This window comes from Peromyscus californicus, unplaced genomic scaffold (assembly GCF_007827085.1).
Source record: "Peromyscus californicus insignis strain IS unplaced genomic scaffold, ASM782708v3 Scaffold_15__1_contigs__length_86483966, whole genome shotgun sequence".
Classification (NCBI taxonomy): Eukaryota; Metazoa; Chordata; class Mammalia; order Rodentia; family Cricetidae; genus Peromyscus; species Peromyscus californicus.
In genome coordinates, this window is record NW_026294447.1 from 4,794,172 (window position 1) to 4,816,044 (window position 21,873).

The 21,873-nt window shown below is 41.3% G+C and overlaps 1 long non-coding RNA gene across 3 annotated transcripts in view; it reads right to left on the reverse strand.

Moving 5' to 3' along the window:
* LOC128110674 (uncharacterized) overlaps positions 1 to 9,392 on the reverse strand; it is a 70,152-nt gene extending 60,760 nt beyond the window's left edge. For all 3 annotated transcript variants that reach the window (XR_008218276.1, XR_008218277.1, XR_008218275.1), the window contains exons 1-2: positions 8,664 to 9,392; positions 5,226 to 5,325 (exon numbers count right to left, since the gene is read on the reverse strand). This is a non-coding gene — a long non-coding RNA (uncharacterized LOC128110674). The remainder of the gene's footprint in view (positions 1 to 5,225; positions 5,326 to 8,663) is intronic.
* Positions 9,393 to 21,873: the final 12,481 nt, after the last annotated feature.

The following is a 21,873-nucleotide window of genomic DNA, read 5'->3' on the forward strand; positions in this document are numbered from 1 at the left end:
GTGTGTGTGTGTGTGTGTGTGTATTCTAGGTACTAATCCTCTGAGGGATGTATTGCTGGTAAATATTTTTTTCTCATTCTGTAGGACGCCTCTTCATTCAAATGATGGTGTCCTTTGTTGTACGGAGCTTCTTAGTGTTCCTTTTACATGGAGGAGGGTGTAGGAACAGGACAAGTCCAATCATGCAACTTACAAATAAAAGCTTCCTAGGAGTTTGACACATTAGCCAGGCTCTTTGAGATTCTAATTGAACCATATATTTATGAAATACAGAACAATATGAATAAGAAAAACTAGTGTGCAGGACGCTGTGTGCCAGGCACTGTGCACAACATAATCTTATTTCTCATTCAAAGATACTCTATTCTTATCCTTCATTTAAAGAAATCCTATTTTTAAGGTGAAGTTTAAATCCTTTATGCATTTGTTTCTCCTGCTGATACTAAAACTGAAAAAATTCTAAAATGAAAAGTTTTCGTGATAGATGTTTGTTGTCACTACTGGGGCACCCCCCCCCACATACCAACACACACACACACACACACACACACACACACACACAAGACCACAATGACCATGGGTCAGTAAAAGGTACAGAGAAAAAACACTCAGGGAACAGCATCTTCTTTGTTGCAGGTGACCAACCACTTATACAGTGGGAGTCTATTGGCTGGGATAGGTTAGCACGTTACTTCCTATTGGACAGTGAGTGCTCATATCACCAGGGTCTATGTACAGAACAAGCATATAAAAGGAGATTCGTCAGGCGGCCAGACTCTCCAGCAGGCCAGCTACCATCTACTCAGACTACTTTAGAATCCAATGTTGTGACTTCTGGGAATACTCAGGAGCATGGCATGTCATGCTTCTTATTTAGAAGTGCAATGTGGTGGTGCACACCTTGAGGCAGGTGAGTTTGAGGCCAGCCTGATCTACAGAGCTAGCTCTAGGACAGCCAGGGCTACAGAGAGAAACCCTGTCTCGAAAAACTGAAATGAAAAAACAAACAACAACAACAAAAATCTTAAAAGCACAGTATGTCGAGTAGGCTGGCCGACAGATTGTACCTGTGTTTTCTTCTTTATAGGCTAAAGAGTTACCTTCTCGCATATTCTATTTTTAAATCCCTTATAAAAATAAACCAGTACACAGCATACAAATGTATTTGGATGTGAGTGTGTGAGGAAGCATTGTTTGGAATGGTGCAGCGCAACTGTGTCTCTGCCATCTAAACTCTAACTTTGGCTATCTATATAAAAAGATACAAAGAAACAGGTCATTCTCGCTTTGGTTTGTTTGTTTGTAGAACTGTTTTCCTTCAATCAAATCTATATCCTAAACAATCTCAAAAAAAATGAAGAGTTCCAAACAGGCTCAATATTTGTGAACATTACACATTCAAGGAGGAATCATTCAGACTGAATTCTCCTCTGCATGATGGAAGCCAGCTTTGACAGAGAACTATTGCCATGCTTAAGCGGATTACATTCTTCAAAAAAATTATGGCTAAAACATTCATCTTTATCTGTTCTCTTCTGCTTTATCCTATCAAGTTGATGAAACCAAGAATGATAAGATACATGGAAAACCTGTACCTCGAGCCATGATTTTATTCTGAAAACCAAACCTATTTTTAACAGATCCTGAGAGCCAGGAACTAATTTTTACACAAAATTATGCATTCATGAAAAAACTGTGAATGAATCTGTTGCCTGTTTAAAGAGCCTAAGTGGTGGAGTAAACTGCCACCTAGAGTCGAGACTGGAATTGGGCTCAAAACAAAGCATCAAGGCCAGCCGTTAGCCTGTCAGTCTACACGTCTCATATTTAACGTGTACACACAAGCCCTTCACTGTGGAGTCCATTTGTCCTTTATCCAGAGAAGCTATGTCTCTACAGGTTTGAAGTTCTACCAAAAAGTAGGAGGCATATTGGACTATAAGAATCAAAATAATCTCTGGGGAAGTCTTTAAACATTTTAGCAAACAAAGACACTACACCAAGGGTCAAGTTATTTAGAATGTTTCATGTTATAAACCATGTTATGAATGCCCCACTCCTCCAGCCATAGCCTGTTGGTTTTGCTGTTTCTTACACTCACACACCAGGGCCGGAGGCTTCTCCGCCATGATAGGACCACTGCCTAAACCTGAACGAACTAAGTGGTAAGGTCTGGGCAGTTGATACCTAGGTTTCTCTAAAATCATACCTTTAGCGAAACCCCTGAAATTAACAGAGTGGCCAGAACAAAACCCACACGGCTTAACAGACAGTGAACAGCCTCATTTCTACCCATTTTTTTTTAACCACATCACAGTGTGGAAATCTTCCTGCCTCTTACCTCCCACAAGTCTCATGGGTCCCTCCTCACCTTTTTCTGGACATATGGTGATTTGGTTTCAAGATCAAGAGTATGTGAGCTGAGGATTTAGAAGTTAGCTACTTCCTGCCGCTTTGATTACAGAATGCTGAGGTGTGCATGTGTGCTGCCTGAACAACCTTCTGCTCCGGCCCTGCACCTGGCTGATCTGCAAAGCAGTCAGTGAGAGGAAAACCACTGTTGACTCGTCTGCCTCCTAGGATGACCTCACCTTCCTCCACGACTTCCTCATTCTCATGCTCTCCGCCCACCGCTCATTAGGCCCATCCTCTCCTGTAAAACTCTCTCACATTTTCCCCTCATCTCCATTATTATCTTCACAGACCAGTGGCCAGTTGCCCGAGGACGAATTAGGCTTAACCTGGGTTTTTCTCTCCTCTGTTTTAGTTAGGGTACAAAATAATGGACTTAATTATGGGAATGTCACACTTGTAAATCGCTGTAGTCTGTACTTACTCATCCTCCTTACCCTGTCTTGTCTCCACTCCGGCTCTGGTGCTCCCCTCCTCACCTCAGATAGCCCCTCCCCCCCTCATGTCATCTGTTTAAATCTACATTCTCCACCTGAGAAGACACACAGTAAGTCTTTCTTTTACAGCCTGCCTCCATTTCTCTTAACTTTCCCCACGCCCACTTCCACTGTGCTCATCTTCTGTGATACTCCTGTATCCCGACTGCCTCCAAACTCAGCAGAACAGAGAAGCAAAGCAGACTTCCTCCTTACCCCTAGACGTTTCTGCATGGCTAGGCTGCATTCATTCACTCCTTATACTTTGATAGTGTGCCTCATTCATTAAATCGGCTTGCCTAAAAGTGCCTCTTCATTCCCTCTTCACTGAGCTGGTTTTGTCTGTCTTACAGGATCTCATTCCCCCCGCAACCCCCCTTACCCCACCTCCTACCCCCCACCCCTTCTTACCCCATTGTCTTTTAGGCACCATAGCTAATCCGAATAGCTTCCTGCCATTTAAGATGGACTATTACAAGCTGGCATGGATACTTCCTGTGTGCGAGGCAGTATTCCACACACTTACAGTTCTGTGTCACTTCATCTTTTTGTTTTAATTCCCTGAGCAAGACATTATTCTTGTTTCTGTCTTACAGATAAGGAAACCTGTGCACCGAGTTTGAGTGATTTCCCAAAGGAGCACAGTCAGTGAGCAATGAGGTTGGAATTTGAACTCACACATCCTCCACAGCCAACCTAACAATTCTTTCCAGCCATAAATCTCAAAACAAAATGAAACCAGAAACAAAACCAAACAAAGCAAGCAAACCTACATCTAGGATGCTCTGTAAGGATTCTAGAAAGTCATCCCTGCCAAGGCTGCCACAGTAACAAAGCATGGAGCCCACAGACAGCATCATCATAAAGCTGAAAGATCCAGGAAGGCTGTGGACTAGACAATCTGGGATTTCAGGGCTGGGGAGATGCAATCAGCAAAGAAAATCAGCCAGCCTAGCCTAACCGATGGGCTCCCAAGCAATGAGAGACCCTGTCTCAAAATACAAGGTGGATGGTTCTTGACGAATATCACCTAAGGTTGATTTTCTGTCCTCCACACATATGTATGTGAATTTACAAACCAAAGCAGAGAGAGAGAGAGAGAGAGAGACAGAGAGAGAGAGAGAGAGACAGAGACAGCGAGACAGAGAGAGAGAGACAGAGAGACAGAGAAACAGAGAGAGACAGACAGAGAGTAAGTGAATCTGGGATTTAAGTGAAACCCCAGATTCTAGCACTTGGGCTGTGGTGTGTGGTTACTGGCCTCCTGAGTTTGCTTTTCTTCCTCTAACCAGTGTCGTGATTCAAATTCAAGGTTGAATCTTTTCCTTTTTTAAGATTTATTTTTCTTTCTATTCCCAATTACTATGCCTTTTTTAACCCCATTCTGCCTTTTGGTTGACTGCCCTTTGAACCAATAAAGATGCTAAACTCTGGGCCTTACCTTTTCCCTGTTTAATTTCTCCCAGCTTCTCATTCTGGTAATTCCTGACCCTTGATAACATCTACTAATCATTAGACTAATTTTTTGTTAGAACTTATAAGAAGTAAGCAAATATGTAGAGATCAAAAGCTATTTTCTATAGGAAGTAGGTGATAAATAAATAAATTACATGTCAATACAGCATGATTAAATGAAATCTTCAGTCTTCATAAAATCATACCAATAAGACAATTGTGCAGTCTATACATAAGGGAAAGTAAGGAAAATACACACTTACATTCTACCACATTTCAATTAAGGATTTATAAATTAGCATATAAGTATGTTCATGGATATATCTATTATCAGTCATGAATTTAAAGATTTGATGGAATAAAAAAATCAAAAGCTTAGCCTAGTGCTGGCACGTGGTTAATGCTCTATAAATCATCTACCATTCTCGTTCCTACACTATAGGTGTGCCTATGACTCGACTATTAAAAATGTGACTCAGAGGGCTGGAGAGTTGGGCCGGCAGTCAAGAGTGTGTACTGCTCTGATAGACAGCCTGAGTTTGGTTTCCAGAGCTTCTCTCAGGAGGCTCACAACAGCCTGTGTAACTCCAGCTCTGTGGCCTCTGATGCCTTCTTCTGGACTCACAGGCACCTGCACTCATACACACACACACACACACACACACACACACACACACACACACACACACACACACACATGCGCGCGCGCGTGTTTATAAATGATTAAAAATAAAGTTAAAATATTTTTAAATGTGACTGTCTTGTACATAATAATAACACAAAACAGGCCATGCCCACCAACTCTCTGCTTTCCTATTGATCTTTCCAGATACCACCACTGTTACCATTGGCATCTGAGTTTGAAAGAGGACAATACGGTACCTTTATGCTTCTTCTTCCCAGTGTTGTGAACTTTGAAAGTTTCCTGTCTTCTGTGAAGTTCTTCTCACGGGGCCATCATACCTTTTCCATCCACTTCAGGCTGAGATCATTAAAGAGACATCAGTAAAAATTCCTTTCACGCTCAAGCATGGTTCACAAGAAAGTTGTGCTGCTACTTCATACTTGAAAGGGGCTTGATGTTTTCAGAGCAACTCTAAGTATCAATTAGATGACATCTCTGTGAAGCAGGTCAGTACTTTCATCTTTAAGAGTGGGTAAACAGGACACAGAGGAATAAAATGATAATATGCCTTACGTCATGTGCTAGCTCCTATTTGAACTGACTTCCTGCCTGATAGCCCCAGCTACAACAAACAAAATATCAAAATACTAATCTGTATATTGTTATATATTGGTGAGTCATCGGGGCATCCTGTGCCTCATACATCTGAACTTCTCATTTCATGTTCTGACTGCCTAAGTGACTTTCCTTCCCAGCCCCTTATTTTTCTAGCTAACTTTTACTCCTACAATATAATTGGACTCATAAACAGCTGCCTCTGAGAAGGCTCGCCTCAAGTTGCTGTCTCATTTGGGCTCTCCCATTTATTGTTCACATTGCCTCCTGGATCTCACAGCATATTGTGGCACTAAATGGGCTCTATCGTAATATTGGGGAAACCAGGATTGCTCTCTCTCTGTATTCCCCAGCACAATGCCTAGCACATGATATTGACTCCACAAATATTTTTCAACTAAGAATGTAAAAATGATATATACATCAGTCAGGAGAGAATATACTATAATATTATACAGCCTAAACTTATTTCTCAATGCAATGGTGTCTTCGTTGTCAGTAGGAGACACCTCTAGGAGTGCCCGTGAGGGCTTTCCCGAAGAAGCTGTGAAGAGAGAAGAAAACCCACTCGGAGGACTGATGTCCTAGACCAAAACAGCGAGCAAGCTGAGTGCCGTGGCTCACCTCGCTTTGCTTCCTGGCTGTAAAAGCCGTATGACCAGCCGTCTCACGCTCCATGCCACGCCTTCCCTGCCGTGATGGACTGTACCCCCTCAGACCACGAGCCAAGACTGATCTTCCTTAACCTGCCTTAGTCAGGAATTCTGTCACAGTGGTGGGAAAAGGGGCCAAAGTGTGCACTTACTGTACACGCCCACACAGGTCAGAAAGGAGGGACTCGTGGTGTGGGCTGACAAAGTTTCACAGTAATAGAGACAGCAAGCAAAACAAGGGCTCCTATCACATCAGGATACACATAGTACATACAAAGAAGTACAAACACCTGGACAAGCTGATTTGATGATCATCAGATTCTGGGTTATTGCACAACAGGTCTTCAGTCAGTAATTAATGGTAAGGGGAATTAAGGGGCAGTGTACAATGTTATAGCAAAGAGAGTATAGGAAATGCTACACAGCATCTCTTAGTACTAGACAGACGTGCTAGAGGCTCTAGTTTTGAAGGGCTATCAGATATGAAAGGAAGGGCAGAACCCCAATGGAGTGAGATGAGTAATGCTGTGAGGGTAGAAACAGGCTGCACTTACACAAACAGCTTTCCCAGTCCTAGTGGACACTCTAGCTAGTCCTGTAGTTGACTTCAGGGTTCAACCCCCAGATGCCTTTTGCTGGATTTTCCTGTTCTTATGAGAATAGGCCAAGGTTTCAGCAATAAGGACCACAAAGAAAAATATTATCTATTAATGATTAGAAATCTTAAAGCCGCCGGGCGGTGGTGGCGCACGCCTTTAATCCCAGCACTCGGGAGGCAGAGCCAGGCGGATCTCTGTGAGTTCGAGGCCAGCCTGGGCTACCAAGTGAGTTCCAGGAGAGGCACAAAGCTACACAGAGAGACCCTGTCTCGAAAAACCAAAAAAAAAAAAAAAAAAAAAAAGAAAGCTGATTAGTTTAATTTACACTCACGTTTTAAATAAATTTTATTCAACTTTTCCTTGAGTTATTGTGCAATTTAATGTTTCACATTTAGATACCAGATGTATTTAAGGATCTCTTTTGTATGGATGAAGTATGAGTCTAATCTTGTCTTTCTTCTCAAAGTCTAAAATTTGAATATATTTTCTTAAAAATCCATCATTTGTTCAACTTATTTAAGTTGGTATGGTTCTCATTTCCTATGTTCTATATGTACTTGGATCTATTTCTGGATCTGACATTCAGTTCCAGTGGTCTCGCTATTCATGCATCTACACTGCATTTTTTAATTATGGAAGTTTTATGGTATAATTATATCATGTAAAGCTAGCCTCAACTCATTAGATTTTCTTTATTTAAAATACTTAACATTCTTCCATATGAACTTTATGATTAATCTGTCTTCGTCAAACAATTTCAGATTATATTTATTGAAATCATATTAAATTAAATAGTAGTTTTAAAGAAATTTGTGGGTTTTTTGTTTTAAGTTTTTCTTTCCAAAAACAAGGAATGTCTTTCAACTATTTCAGGTCTACTTTCTGGATATAAGACACAAAGAACATATAACATTTTAAACCCTTTTCCTTAAGTAAATTTAGCACACTTTTCCCTTAAGATTTCCAAATATTTCATTTCTTAAATTATATAACTTAAGTGGTTGTTGTTTCTATCTGTGCAAAATATTGATTTTTAGGTTAATCAAATGTCTACTTCCTTATTTTTAGATTTTGTACTAGCCTTAGCATTATCTTGGGTTTTAGATTACCAACATAGTGTTTGTAATTGAATAATTTCATTCTTATCCAATTTTTATACTTCTTATTTTCTTTTTTTTGATAGGATTAGCTAAAATCTCTAATCCTGGTTGAGTAGCTATCCTTGCCTTGTTCTTGACATTGACAAGATTGCTTCTAGGGAGTCTTTATATTTACATATATATCAATCGCTATGGAAATTTTTATCAATTTGTAGAACTTGTAAAGTCTAGTCTTGTGTGCAGACTATTGGGGGCGGGACTGGGTATGTGTTTTATAAACACCTTCAGAAGTCATTTGAAGGTAAAATTTCACCTGAGAACAGTTCCTTAACATTCAACAGTAAGTTAAGCAACTGCACCAATACTTGTTGAGTTACATTTTTTTGTAGGACCTCTGCATATAAAGATAGGCCTCTCAACTCAAGAAGCTTATTTTAACAGAGGGCAAATCCCTTCAACCCTTCAAAGCAATGGTGCTCAACTAGCTACGGTGTGGCTGGTATGTGATCAGTAGCGTTTCTGCTTGAATTTCTCTGAACTGTCTCTACAGTTCATTCACAATTTTCTTATTCTATAAAATTACATCCAGCAAGTCTATTATCCTCTGCTTTTTAAATAATTCAAAATTGACTTTCGTTAACTGTCACTGTCCAGTTGAAATTATGATATCTGAGTGAAATTTTTAATTTGTTGGGTTAGGGAAGTAGCTTCCTTGGAAAAGTACTTACCACTTGTGGTGGCCTGAATGAAAATGGCCCCATAGGCCCATAGGGAGTGGCACTTTCAGGGGACGTGTCCTTGTTGGAGGAAGTGTGTCACTGGGGGTGAACTTTGAGGTTTCAGATGTTCACGCCAGGCCCAGTGTCTCACTGTCTTCCTTATGTCTGCCCATCCAGATGTAGACCTCTCAGCTAGCTCTCCAGCCACCATGTCTACCTATGTGCCGCCATGCTTCCTGCCATGATGACAATAGACTAAACTTCTGAGCTGTAAGCCAGCCTCAATTGAATACTTTATAAGAGTTGCCATGTTCATAGTGTCTCTTCACAGTAATAGAAACCATAACTAAGACAACACTCAAGTGGGAGAACCTGAGTTTATTTCTTAGCACCCACATAAATAAAAACCAGGCATGGTCTTATGCATTTGTAATCCCCACATTAGGGAGTTGAACCCCACATCCGCATGAGAGCCCTTGTCTCAAAGAGCAAGGTGGGTAGCTTTTGTGGAATGACACTGAGGTTGACCACCAGCCTCTCACCCACATGCACATATGCAAATACACACCCCACAAAACATACACCCATGTGTATATGAAAACATACACTCATATACATACTAAAAAAATAAATCTAAGCTCCCTGCCCTGTCCCTCACCTTGTATCTATGTTTATAGCTGTATGGATTAAGGCAAGCAATATGACTCATTTGGTATTTTCATAATGATTTTATAACCAAAGGACAATCAGCTATCTACAAAACTAATCCCCCCCAAATTCTGAAAGTTATGATTTGATATTTTTAATTAAATAATTTTCATTTTAAATGTTTTAGACCTACCCCAATCAGACCTTGATGTGCATACTTTTCTTCTTATTGCTTTTCACTATTTCGCATTTCTCATTTTCATTCATTTTTGAAGGTGACTGAAAGAAACTCAAATTTGAAGGCTAGTGGAAAAGATATAGTTGGGGTTTGAAAAGAGGAGGGTTTTCAACCTAGGGTGTAGTAGAGCGTTTTTCACCAGACAGACACTTCAAGATCAATGTTTGGTCTCCTTTGCACTTCAGCTTGAATTGGTACAGCCTTATGAGCTCCTGTTACTTGGGCCTGAGGTATCTTCAGTGTTCATCTAGGTTCATCTAAGAACAAGAAAGGTAGAAGGCTCAAATCAAGGAATAGAAAGAGAAAGCATGAAGGTGGATGCTTAGGACTATAGTTGCTACACCCTGGGTGGATTCCTAGGACTAACTATGGATGCTGCACCCCAGGTGGATGCTTAGGACTAACTATGGATGCTGCACCCCAGGTGGATGCTACACCCTGGGAAACACTGTAAGAAAGATTTCAAGATAGTTTTTCTAGCTTAGTGAGACATTTATTTATAAACAAAAAGAGAAGGTAACCAGGGCTATTAAGCTGGCTGAGCTGATGTTTCACAGAAGCACAAGCTTGCAAATGAAAATGAGGAGTTACCCAACAGAGGACAATTCAGCAGGCTTCTAGTAGAAATCCTGCCAGCAATGGAAGATCTCGCCGTCCTCCTCTATCAGGAAGATTGACTTCCTAACAGTTGGAATGCTATTGTTTGTGATTCCTTTTTTGTTTGTTACTAGCTTTTGTTTCATTTTGTTTTGCTTGAGGCAGGGTCTTTGTATTCCTAACTGGCCTAGAACAGGCTGTGTAGACCAAGCTGGCCCTGAACTCACAGAGACCCTCTCAACTCTTCTCACCCATGCAGGGATTAAAGGCGTGTCCACTATGCCTGGCCATACTTCCTTTTTATTGATATTTCGCTACACTTCATGGGTAACTGTACTAAGCCTGACAAACTGTGTGTGTGTCATTTACTCATAATGTTCCCTCCAGCAGTACAAAGGTGACAACATTCTAACTCTTTACTGATTATCCATAAAGCCTTTGGTAAGGAGTCGTCACATACAAGAATTATTTAATTGGTGCCAAGCTCATTTTGTTTGGTTTTTGTTTTTACGTTCCAACCACAGTTTCCTCTTCCTCCACTCCTCTTAGCCTCCTCCCGCTCCCAGATTTACTCCCACTCCATTTCCTCTTCAGAAAGGATCAGGTCTCCAACAGTCAGATGAAACAAAATACTTATTGACAAGGTGAAAGCCCTCATATTGAGGCTGAACAAGGCAACCCAATAGGAGGAAAAGAGTCTTGATAGCAGGGAAAAGAGTCAGAGACACACCCTCTCGCTCTGTTAGGAGTCCGTCAAAACAGCAAGATAATAGTCATAACATAAGAGGACCTGGTGCAGACTCATGCAGGCCCAGTGCTTATCACTTCAGTCTCTGTGAACACATGAGCCCTGCTTAGTTGATTCAATGGACTATGTTCTCCTGGTGACCTTCATCCCCTCTGACTCCTACCGTCTTAAGCTCAGTTTTACATTTCATTGTTTGGTTTATGACAATTAACAATTCAGTGTGTAGGTAACAAAAATAGTAACTTCGGTAGTGCTATTCCAAATCTCTGTTTCTTGAGGTTTAAGTTTCCCTGGTTATCAGATGCATCATGAGAAACTACAATGAAGATTTGAGTATTGTAAGGAACGCTAAGGGGGCAATTCCTTCATCTTGTTGTGCCCACACCCTACCAATCTTCTTCTTCTCTCTCTCTCTCTCTCTCTGTTTCTCATCTATGTCTCCATATGGTTTCAGTATTACGCTTATCTATCAACCTAGCCCAGTATACACTTAAATTAATGTAGCTAATAGAATAAGAGAGACTGATGAAGGTAAGTATACTCCAAGAAGTGGAGCTAACCTTAAAAGTCAGACTACCCAACTACCCATATGTACAAGCTGCAGTCTTGAAGCTGGGGGTAGAATTTCTTTCTTTGTGGCAATTAATGGTTGTCAGATGGCAACTTAATGACTTATGTGGGTTTTGAGAGGCAACATTAAATTTCAAGTAATCATACACAATGAAAGTAGTAAATTTCTTCATAAAATGGTCCAGTTCATTCCCTAGTTTTAGCTTCCATGTGCTTATCAGAAGCCTTGTTCATTAGTTTAGTTGTATTCATGTATAAGCCTTAAGCAGAGCTGATTCACTTTAGGGTATTTATAATGTTGTCTCTTGGGTCTGAGGAGGCAGTGTTTTAGTTCTAAAAAACTTAAATTTCAAACCAAATTTACTTTCAATGAAAGCACTTTATTATACTACTGTACACATTATATTCCAGGGGAGATTCAAAGAATTCTTTTTTGTGCTGTAGGTACAATGAACCAAAACTACAAAGGCTGATATAATATTGCTCCAGCCAGGTGAGCAGGGCTCACAAAACCCCATGTGTCATGCTTACCCAAGCAATAAATTACTTTTTAGACAAAAATAACTGCCTGAAATTGCTTTAGCTTTTCCTGAAGTAAAGATATTGGATGCGTAGTATTGGGAACACTTTATTTTGCTTTTCATCAAGTTCAATTACTTTTCTGCTTGATAGCTAACATCACAAGAGAACAAGATAGGTTTCATATGTTTTACTCTTTCCTCACTCACACTGAGTCCAGCTTTAATTTGACCTCAATAATGAATCTTCCTATTTCATAACTTGTCCTCAGCATGGAAGCCTGTTTGTAAGTAATTTTAAAACATCTGAGAAACAGGGAAAAAATTGTGGAGACTTGTCTCACTGGATAGTACACACAGGCCACCCTCAATCCACCATCCTCCTGTCTCCATTGTCAGTATGCTAGGACAACAGATGTGTGTCACTGGGTCTCGATTCAAATTGGATCTTAACACCTAATATTATTTCTTTCAAGTTATTTCTACTGATACACAGAAGCCATTTTTTAAAAAGTTTTTGTAGAATAAAGACACTGATTTCTTAGATGCCCATCTTCCTTAAAATTTCATAAATCAAGAGAATAAAAAATGCCTCCTAATTTAGGCTGTCTTGAGAAATGTGCTAACAATATCACACATACACAAATAGGCGGGTATGTGAAGAAATTAGCAAAGAAGGAATCAAATGAAAACCCAAAGGTCCTTTAGGATTTAAGACTTAGAGGAAGGCCTCAAATCTAGGTTAAAAATCAGGTAAAGACAGACTCACATGTATCCTCGGGTGGGTAGTTACTCCAGACTAGAGCAAAAGACGCTAAGCAAATGGCAGCACACAGCTTTGTTGTTGCTGTTTTGATTTACATGAACTTTGGTGAGATTTCATGGATATATCGTTCCTTCATGAATCTGATGATATAGCCATTAACCCTGTTCCGGGGCAAAGGTGCTCTCAACACAATTACGCACAGTATTGTGCGGTTTCAGGAAGTTGGCAGGCATGCTGAGGCAGCGCTTTGTACTAGTTCAGGAGAGAGTTGGTTCACGTTATTACAAGGCAAAGAGCCATCCTTGAGTACTGGAGTTTGGTGGCTCTTCAGGCTGGGAAGAGAGAGTAACGACAGCGGGCCGCAGAGCCTGCAGGAGGAACCGCACTGGCGGGAGACTACCTGCTCCTCATGTCTGCTCGCTTCTCTTCGCTGGGTGATCTCGTTTTTCTCCTGAGGAGACATATTTTCATCTGATAGAAAACACACGTGCTAACAGATCCAGCTTTGTGAGCCCAGAAGAAACATCTATGCATCAAACCCAGAGAAGGAGTCCATCTCCACAGAGGCCCGCTATCCTCCAGTTACACCTCCTGCACCAATCCAATCAATTTGAAGACCACTGTGGCAGGAAGGGTAGGAAGGAAAATGGAACTCTTGAAATTCTGTAGCCAACATCTCAGGGCTCCTGAATCAGGGCTCTAAGACAGCTGAGGTAATTGGCAAGGGACTGTCTTCCTCATCTTGAAGAGAACTACTCAAATGAGACAACGGAGGAGGGGAAATGTTGTCAACCACTGGATAAACTGAGGCGGTGTGAAAGGGTCAACTATCAACACTATGCAGATCACCTGGCTTCCCAGGGTACTTAGGGAATATTCATACAATGTATGTGATATACACATGTGCATATAAACTTAAAATGTGTTTTATTGATACAACAAATGGCACACAAAATAATACCGTGTGCATTGTTTCGTGATTTCTAATACTTTTGCTGACATTTGCTGAACTTCTGTATTCTTAATATGTAGCTAAACGTGACAGAAAGTATTTGACAAAGATGAATATTGTCTGCTCCATTAGCAGGTGAGCTGCCAGGGCTTTATCTTGTCAGTAGTGGGAGCCATATCTTCGCTGAGCTGCAGCATGGTGATATTCATGATGTAAACATTCGTCACGGAAACCTTTAAATTCACTGTGCATTTCCTGATCACTTGCCTCACTGGAGAGTCTTAAGCTTTGTTTTCTGCTCCAGCACACTCCTCAAAGTGCTTCCCCATATAGCAGCCAACAGTGAACTCAAGCTAAACTCACAGAGTAGTAAAATAATTATGAAGTGAAGGTTTTGCAGTGTTTGTTACATTTATATGTAACTTATTAATTGTAAGTTTATATACTTTAATTTTATTTATTCTTTCCTGTTTTTTGTTTTTAGAGAATGGGTCTCTTGTAACCTGGGTTGGTCCCTAACTTGCTAATGTAGCCAAGGCTGGCTTTAAATTAGCTCTTCATGTTCCTGACTCTACTTCCTACCTCCTGGGATGATAGCTATCTACTGCTGCACCTGACTTAAATATTTTAATTTTAATCATTGAAACATAAACCTAATTAATCTTATCAGTAAAAACCAGGAGTCAGATATCGGTTAAAACCTGAAAGATCAGAGGAGTAAGGGAGCAGCCACAGTCACTTCCTACCTCTCTGGATCCTCCAAGCAAAAGGGCCATGATTCTATCCCTGCCCCGCCTTATCACTTACTATTCCTCTCTATACAGACCTCCAGACCTCTATGGTTAACTAGTGGCTAACTCTACCCTCTGACTCCAAGCAAGCTTTATTTGTCAGAACACAAACAAAATATTACACAACAGAAAATCATCTAGAAAAATAATAAAAATTTAACAATTGATCTTGTGAACCAGTTCAAAACAGTCCTAGCAGATGGCCTGCATGATCCTAAACAGGAACAGGCCAGTTAAGAAACAACTTGGAACCACTATTCCTCAACTAGAGAGCTGACACAGTGGCTCTGCTGAGATCTGTCTGGGGAAAGAGGCTCCACAACTGTATTTCTCTAGGTATGTATGAACAGAGCACTCTAGTTGAGCAGTTTCACTTTGTGATTTGACAGATTTTGCAGTATTTATTATTTTGGGATTTTGCAAACTCATTTTTTCTTTAATAGTGTAAATGATAAAAAGCTTTTTGTATCACTTTTATAAAATGTGCTATCTCTGTCCTTTTATAGTTTAACTGAAAAAGGAGCCCACCGCAGCCTGTCTGGAAGCCTGTCTGGCTCTGCGGCTAGTGTGTATGACCACCAGTGGCTCCTGTTTCTTCATTTTGTGATTTGTATCTGTTCTTTTCACTCTCAAATAATCTTCTGGAAAAGCGCGCTGGGCAACGTGTGACACGGGACAGCCTGCAAACGCTGCTTAGTTTGTCTTTTTTAAAAATTCATTCATTCACTCATTTTTTTTTTTTTTTTTTGGTTTTTCGAGACAGGGTTTCTCTGTGTAGCTTTGCGCCTTTCCTGGAACTCACTTGGTAGTCCAGGCTGGCCTCGAACTCACAGAGATCCGCATGGCTCTGCCTCCCGAGTGCTGGGATTAAAGGCGTGCGCCACCACCGCCCGGCTTCATTCATTCATTTTTAAGACTAACATAAATAACACTAAGAAACACTTGATGTTTATTTTATTTTTATGTATTTAGCAAGGAAAACAAAAGTCTGTTCCTTGATGGCTTCCTTGTAATTCAAATCCTTAGAACCTTTAAGAAACAGAAGAAATGAATGAATGAGAATAATTGGGCAATAAATGAATGTTTCTGAGACCAGCTAACACTTTTCATAACAGCACTAAAGACAGAGGCAGGCAGATCTCTGTGAGTTTGAGACCAGCCTGATCTACATAGCATGTTCTAGGACAGCCAGAGAAACATAAAGAAACACTGCCTCAAAATAACAACAAAAATGTTTCTAGGCAACTGGTTTAAACTAAAAGTGATTGATAAACTAATAAGAGAAAGACAGTGTGATCAGACTTGACTGAACATAAGTTCAATACTTTCTGGTTTGTTCTTCCTGATAATGACAGACCACAGGGCCATGTCTTTGTGCGCTGATGGAGCCCAGCTCACAGACAGCCTGAGCTCCTGGTTGTAGAGGATGGTTTAGGGACTGGGGACTAGCCTAAAGAGAAAGAGGATGGGCGGGCCAAAGGATAGATTTATCAATATGATTATTAGTTGTCTGGAGGGAAATGCCATGGTCTGGGGAAGAAGAAAATTCTAGGCTCCTGAGGGAGGAAAGTTGAAGAAAATGCAGCTGATGCAGCTCATTTGTTATTCATTGAGAACACAGGACAACTTGTAGGCAAATGGACTCTATTTCCTTAGGGTACAGTGGTTCATGGACATGAGGCAGAAATACACAGGTCATATTGATATCCATGCTACTCAGTCCTCTGATCAGTTTGGCTCAATGGATAATATCAAGTTAATCAATAAGATAATTTCAACAAATGTGTGAACTTAGCAGTTTACAATCAAGAGAAGAAAAGTTTGTTTGCATTTGGACCGAACTCTGGGTAAGATTTCTACAATTGAGCAGAAGAAAACAACTTTACTGGGCTCAAGTTCTTATCTCCCCTTAAATGAGAGAAGAGAAAGGTTGTTAAGTTGGAGAAACAAGTCATCTCTAGATGGGGAGAAAAGGAAAAGGAGAGGAGCTTTTAATCAAGCATTCAAAAGGCACATTAACTCATAGAACTCAGAATGGGACTGTGGGAGTAGAAAAAGGAGTAAGTTTGACTCAGAAATTTCTAGATTCAAATTGGCTTGCCAGGTATTAGCAGAGGACTCACAGGCAAATGAAACATGGAGTATTAATCTCTGTTTTAAAAATGAGACAGCAATCCTTTGCCATGAGTTTTAAAGGTAACAAGACACACAGCTAGCATGAGGGGTTTGACAAGGTTAGCCCCCTTGCTTCCACCAGCTTCACTCTCCTCCTCAGCTCTTAATTTGGCCTCATCCTTCACTAGCAACTGTTAAAATCCTCTGGGTAAGTTCTATTAATTCAAAATTCCTGCTCATGGCTCACACTTGTTTCTCACTGATACATATTCCTGTCCTGTTATGTCCTTGGTTTGCTTCTCTGGGTAGTCAGGCTAGAGTAATGTCTGAAGGTGACCTTATGCCTTCTAAATCTTGATTTTTCTTGGAGTTAATTTCTTCATCTTTGAGACAGGGTCTCATGTAGCCCAGGCTGGCTCAAACTTACTATATAGCTGAAGGTGATCTTGAACTCCTGATCCTCCTGTCTTCACTTGCAAGGCATTGGGATGACAGGCATAGCCACCACATAGGCTGCTGAGTTTTAACCTCTGTGGAGTGCATGTTTAATCTGCCATGTGCAGGTCTCGTCTGAGAACCATGCATGTATTACAGATCTCTTTCAGTGATGTTTCTCAAACAGGCCCATCATTCTAGGGATTATAAGGCAGAAGCAGCAGTCCCCTGGTTAGACAGTGCTTTAATCTAGGGCATGTATTTGCCACCTGCCCTGACAACAATAATCTGTCACTTTAAAAAAACTTCATATTTTTTATAAATAATCCAATCTGGTAGATGAGTTTTTGCATCTTGAGTAAATACACCTCAATGTGTAGCATGCAGTACTTCTTAAGGAGACAGCAAGAAGAGAATTGCTTCATTCCACCAATGGGATTGAGTCAGGCACCCTACCTCAATAGACAGAAGACTCAATCTCCTTCCAGGCTCAGAAAGAAAAGAGTAGGTGAGCACACAGCATAGTCACACCACAGATCAATGTATGGACACATTATGGGCCCCTGCAATGGCTCATAAATTAATGACAACTTGTTCTTAAATGTGGAAGTTAAAAAGTTGAATATATTTTCACAAAGTAGAGATTCATGGTTATCATAATTTCTGATATAACTATAAAACTTAACAAAATACCCAGAAAAATACACGCACCTTTAAAGTGAAAACTCCCATTTAAGAAGAAATAGCTTTGAGCCAAGTATTGTGGCACAGACCTTTAATCCTTAAAATGGGGAGGCAGAGGCAGGTGGATTTCTGAGTTTAAGGCCATTTTGTCTACACAATGGGTTCAGGCCAGCCAGAGCTACAAAATGAGATCTTGTCTCAAAACTATTTAAAACAAACAAACAAGAAAAACAAAACAAAAATCCCCTAGTGGTTTTAGAACTGGAGAGATGGCTCAGTGGTTTAAGAGCAGTTGCTGTTCTCCCAAAGGACCTCAGTTTGGTTCGCAACACTCAGATGAGGTGACTCACAGTTGTTTATTAGTCAGGTCCAGAAGAGCTGGGCAACATTCTGATCTATTTTTTGGCTTCTTTGATCACACACACACACACACACACACACACACAAATTAAAAAATTTAAAAATAGAGGAGTCTTTCACAGTGACATACTTAAGACCATAATAATATATAATTTAACTTTAAGGCCTCAAATTTTCTTAAGTCCTATCTCTCTCTCTCTCTCTAACTGTCTCAGGTTTGTGGTTTTTTGTTTGTTTGTTTATTTTGAGACAGAGTTTCACTGTGTAGCCCTAGCTAGCCTCAAACCCAGAGATCTGCCTGCCTGTACCTCTTGAACGCTAGGATTAAAAGTGTAGTAAAAGTGTATTTTAGCCTGGCCTTAAGTCCTATCTTAAGCATAGGATAGTCAGGTAATCTTTTCTTTCCATTTTATTTTTATTTAGTTTTGCATTTTGAGATGGGGGTCTCATTATGTCTCTATGTGTCCCAGGTTGATCTCAGATCCATAGTTATAACCCAGACCGACTTCAAACTCCACTGATCTACCTGTCTTAGCCTCTGTCCCTAGTGCTGAAATTATAATAGTGTACCACCACACATCTACACACAGCTCGTTGTTGTTTAAGCAGGGTCCCTATGAAGCTTAGGCTGGCCTCAAACTATTTCCTATGTGCGAGTGGAAATGTGTGATTGATGTGGCCATCTATATTCCTTTCTGACTGATGTAGATGTAACCAACCTTCTTATTAAATAAGAAACACAGAACCAATGCAAAGAAGAAAGCCAAGAGGTCAGAGCTAAGAGCTAAAACCTTACCCTTCCTCCTGCGGTGGTCCTACCTCTCCGAACCAGAGCTACCCCTGTGTTAAAGTATAGAGTTCCTATTCTGCCTTCTCATTGGTTGTAAACCCAACCACATGACCGCCTTGTCACGGCCTGTCTGTGTAGACCTCCAGGTTTTCTATGATTGGTATTGAAATTAAAGGCATGTGTATCCAATACTGGCTGTATCCCTGAACACACAGAGACTTACCTAGCTCTGCCTACCAAGTGCTGGGATTACAAGCATACACCACCACTGCCCTGGTTTCCTATGGCTTGCTAATAGCTCTGACCCCCGGGCAACTTTATTTATTAACATACAAATAACATTTTAATACAAATAAAATATCACCATAGACTGACCTTTAAATGCTTCAATTTATCTGTTCCTTATCTGCTGTTTATTTAAAAAAAAAACCCACATGAACATGGTCAGGTGCCATATTTGATAGGGGTGATCATGTGATCAGGTGGCAAATCTTAAAGGCAATCATGTGATCAAGGCACCATCTTAAATAAGGGCAACCACATGGTCTAGCTGCCATCTTGGCTAAGGCTAAAACAGGCAGGTCAGATGACCTTACCACCATCTTTACTAAGGGCAGCATGGGCGGGGCACCCATTGCTCAGGCCATTGGTGTGGAGGGAGGTTAGGGAATCACCTTCTGCTGCACATTGTTTCACCACTGTTTTACAGGTCGAGGAAAAGTCCTCAGGCCTTGGCTTGGCATTCCCCAGATGCCTCTCTCAGGCTCCAGCCATCTGGGCAGGGTGGAGGTCCAGTCATGGACCTAATAGACAGGCAGTCCTCAAATGCTCAGAGATCTGCAGAATATGGCATTTAAAATGTTACTCAAAAATCTTACTATATCAGACAGAGACTCCCAGATCCTAACAGTGACCCCAAGGTCTCTTAAGAAGATGTCTTCATCTGGACAATGGCAACACTGACCTCTGGGCAAGTTGCCCAAATGTGACTCCTGCCACCAGGACCCAGGCCAGACTGTGGACAAACAGCAGGACATCGGGAATTGATTGCACCCCTTTTGCCTAGATAAAATAAGCTCAGTCTTCCCTATGTCCCTCTTCCCCAGGAAAAACTCCCACCTCATGGTCCTGATGGGTTAAAGATTGATGCTGTTCTGATACTTCTGCCAATGATGTGGAGACCTGGGCATGGCTAACTGGGTTTGGACTGGTCCCTGTCATTTTTAACAGATTCGAAAGCTGCTTGGTCTGCACTCAGGTATGATTTTTCCTTCTCAGAACTCTGATTCCATTTGACGACCAGGCTTTGCTTCAGCTGCCTTCTCAGTTCTCTATGTAAAACTCACAGGTCTCCCTCTCCTCGGGCTACTACTAGGTCTGGACACAACTTACCTTGTTACCGGATCAGATAAACTCACAGAACAGATTTCAATGTAACTTTTTACTACTGACTGCTCTCAGTATATCCCGGTTTGTTTATATGAAGATAGGAAAGCTGACTCACTTCTTAAATTTATCCTTCTCAGATCTGACAAGCACCTTGATGGCTCATTTAATGTTTCCTGTTAAAAATCTATTCCAGCTGTCTTACAGATACCTACAGGTCCCTGGGAAAAGTTTTGTTACTGCATCAAGAAATCTGGTTTGATGAAAACTAAAAGTCTCCAGAGCCCATTTTGACCTCACCCATTTTCTTTCTTTCTTTCTTTTTTTTTTTTTTTAAGATTTATTTATTTATTGTGTATACAGTGTTCTGCCTGCATGTATGCCTGCAGGCCAGAAGAGGGCACCAGATCTCAATACAGGTGGTTGTGAGCCACCATGTGGTTGCTCAGGTCCTCTGGAAGAGCAGTCAGTGCACTTAACCGCTGAGCCATCTCTCCAGCCTGACCTCACCCATTTTCAAGCATATTTTGCAGTTTCCCTTCCCTGTCTGGGCCAAGGGGCTCTCCAGATATACCAGCTCCTGCACCAGCTGGCACCAGCTCTGAGGACGCCAACCTCCAACCGAGGATGCCACCTGGGATGGATGCACCCCCACCTCCAGAGAAATGGCAGATGTGATGGCTTCTGCACTCCTAAAGAACACATCCTTCAATTCACTGCCAGTACCACCTCTCCAGGCTCAGGCAGGCACCTGCCCAGCAACTGGATCCTGGTTTTCCATGATGTCCCAGTGAAGGACATATCTGCTCTCAAGTCTCACTCATTCACCCTTGTCTCTTCTGCACACCAGGGCACTTCTCTGTTCCATTCTTTCTGGCAGTTATCTATGGCTAGCCCAGCTCATAAGGCCAAGGATAGCAATCTATTTTTTCTCCTAGCAACCTCAAGGAATAGACACACGAGATCTCCACAATGCCAGCCAACTGTGCTTCTTCACCCAGCTTCCCCACTGCCCACTTTGCCCCTTGTCAGCTTGAAGTAGCCTCGAGAATTCAGTGCCCTTGTTCCCCACTTGCTTCCATAATTCACTTTTTTTTATAATAACCAAAATGGAGGAATGCTAATATTCTGACTTACCCCTTGGAATCTCACCCTCTTGATGCTGCCCTGCATCCTGACGTAAAAGCTTCCTTCTAAGGAAAAACTCCTCTCCTTCCTCTCTCTCTTTCTCTTTTGCTTTTCCTCCCATGAGGTGCACCCCCCCACCTCTCCTTTCTTCCTTCCTCTCTGTCTTGTCTCTCTATCTCTCTCTTCCTATCTTCCTTTTCATCTCTCTATTATAACAAACTCTCCATGTGGACGAAGTGTCTGGGTTGTGAATTACTGGCCGCTGCAGCCACCATGCCTGCGTGGCATGCATCTGCCCAGCCCGCCACTGTATCTGCCCAGCATGTTCCCCTGCACTCTTGGATACCCTCAGGGTCATCCCTCCCTCCCCACACAATAGTTCACAACAGACTGTACCTTGAGTTGTGAGTTACAACAAATCCTTTCTCCTTTAGTTGCTTTTGTCAGGATATTTTATGATAGCAACATGAAAAGAAAGTGAGACACCGAGAGA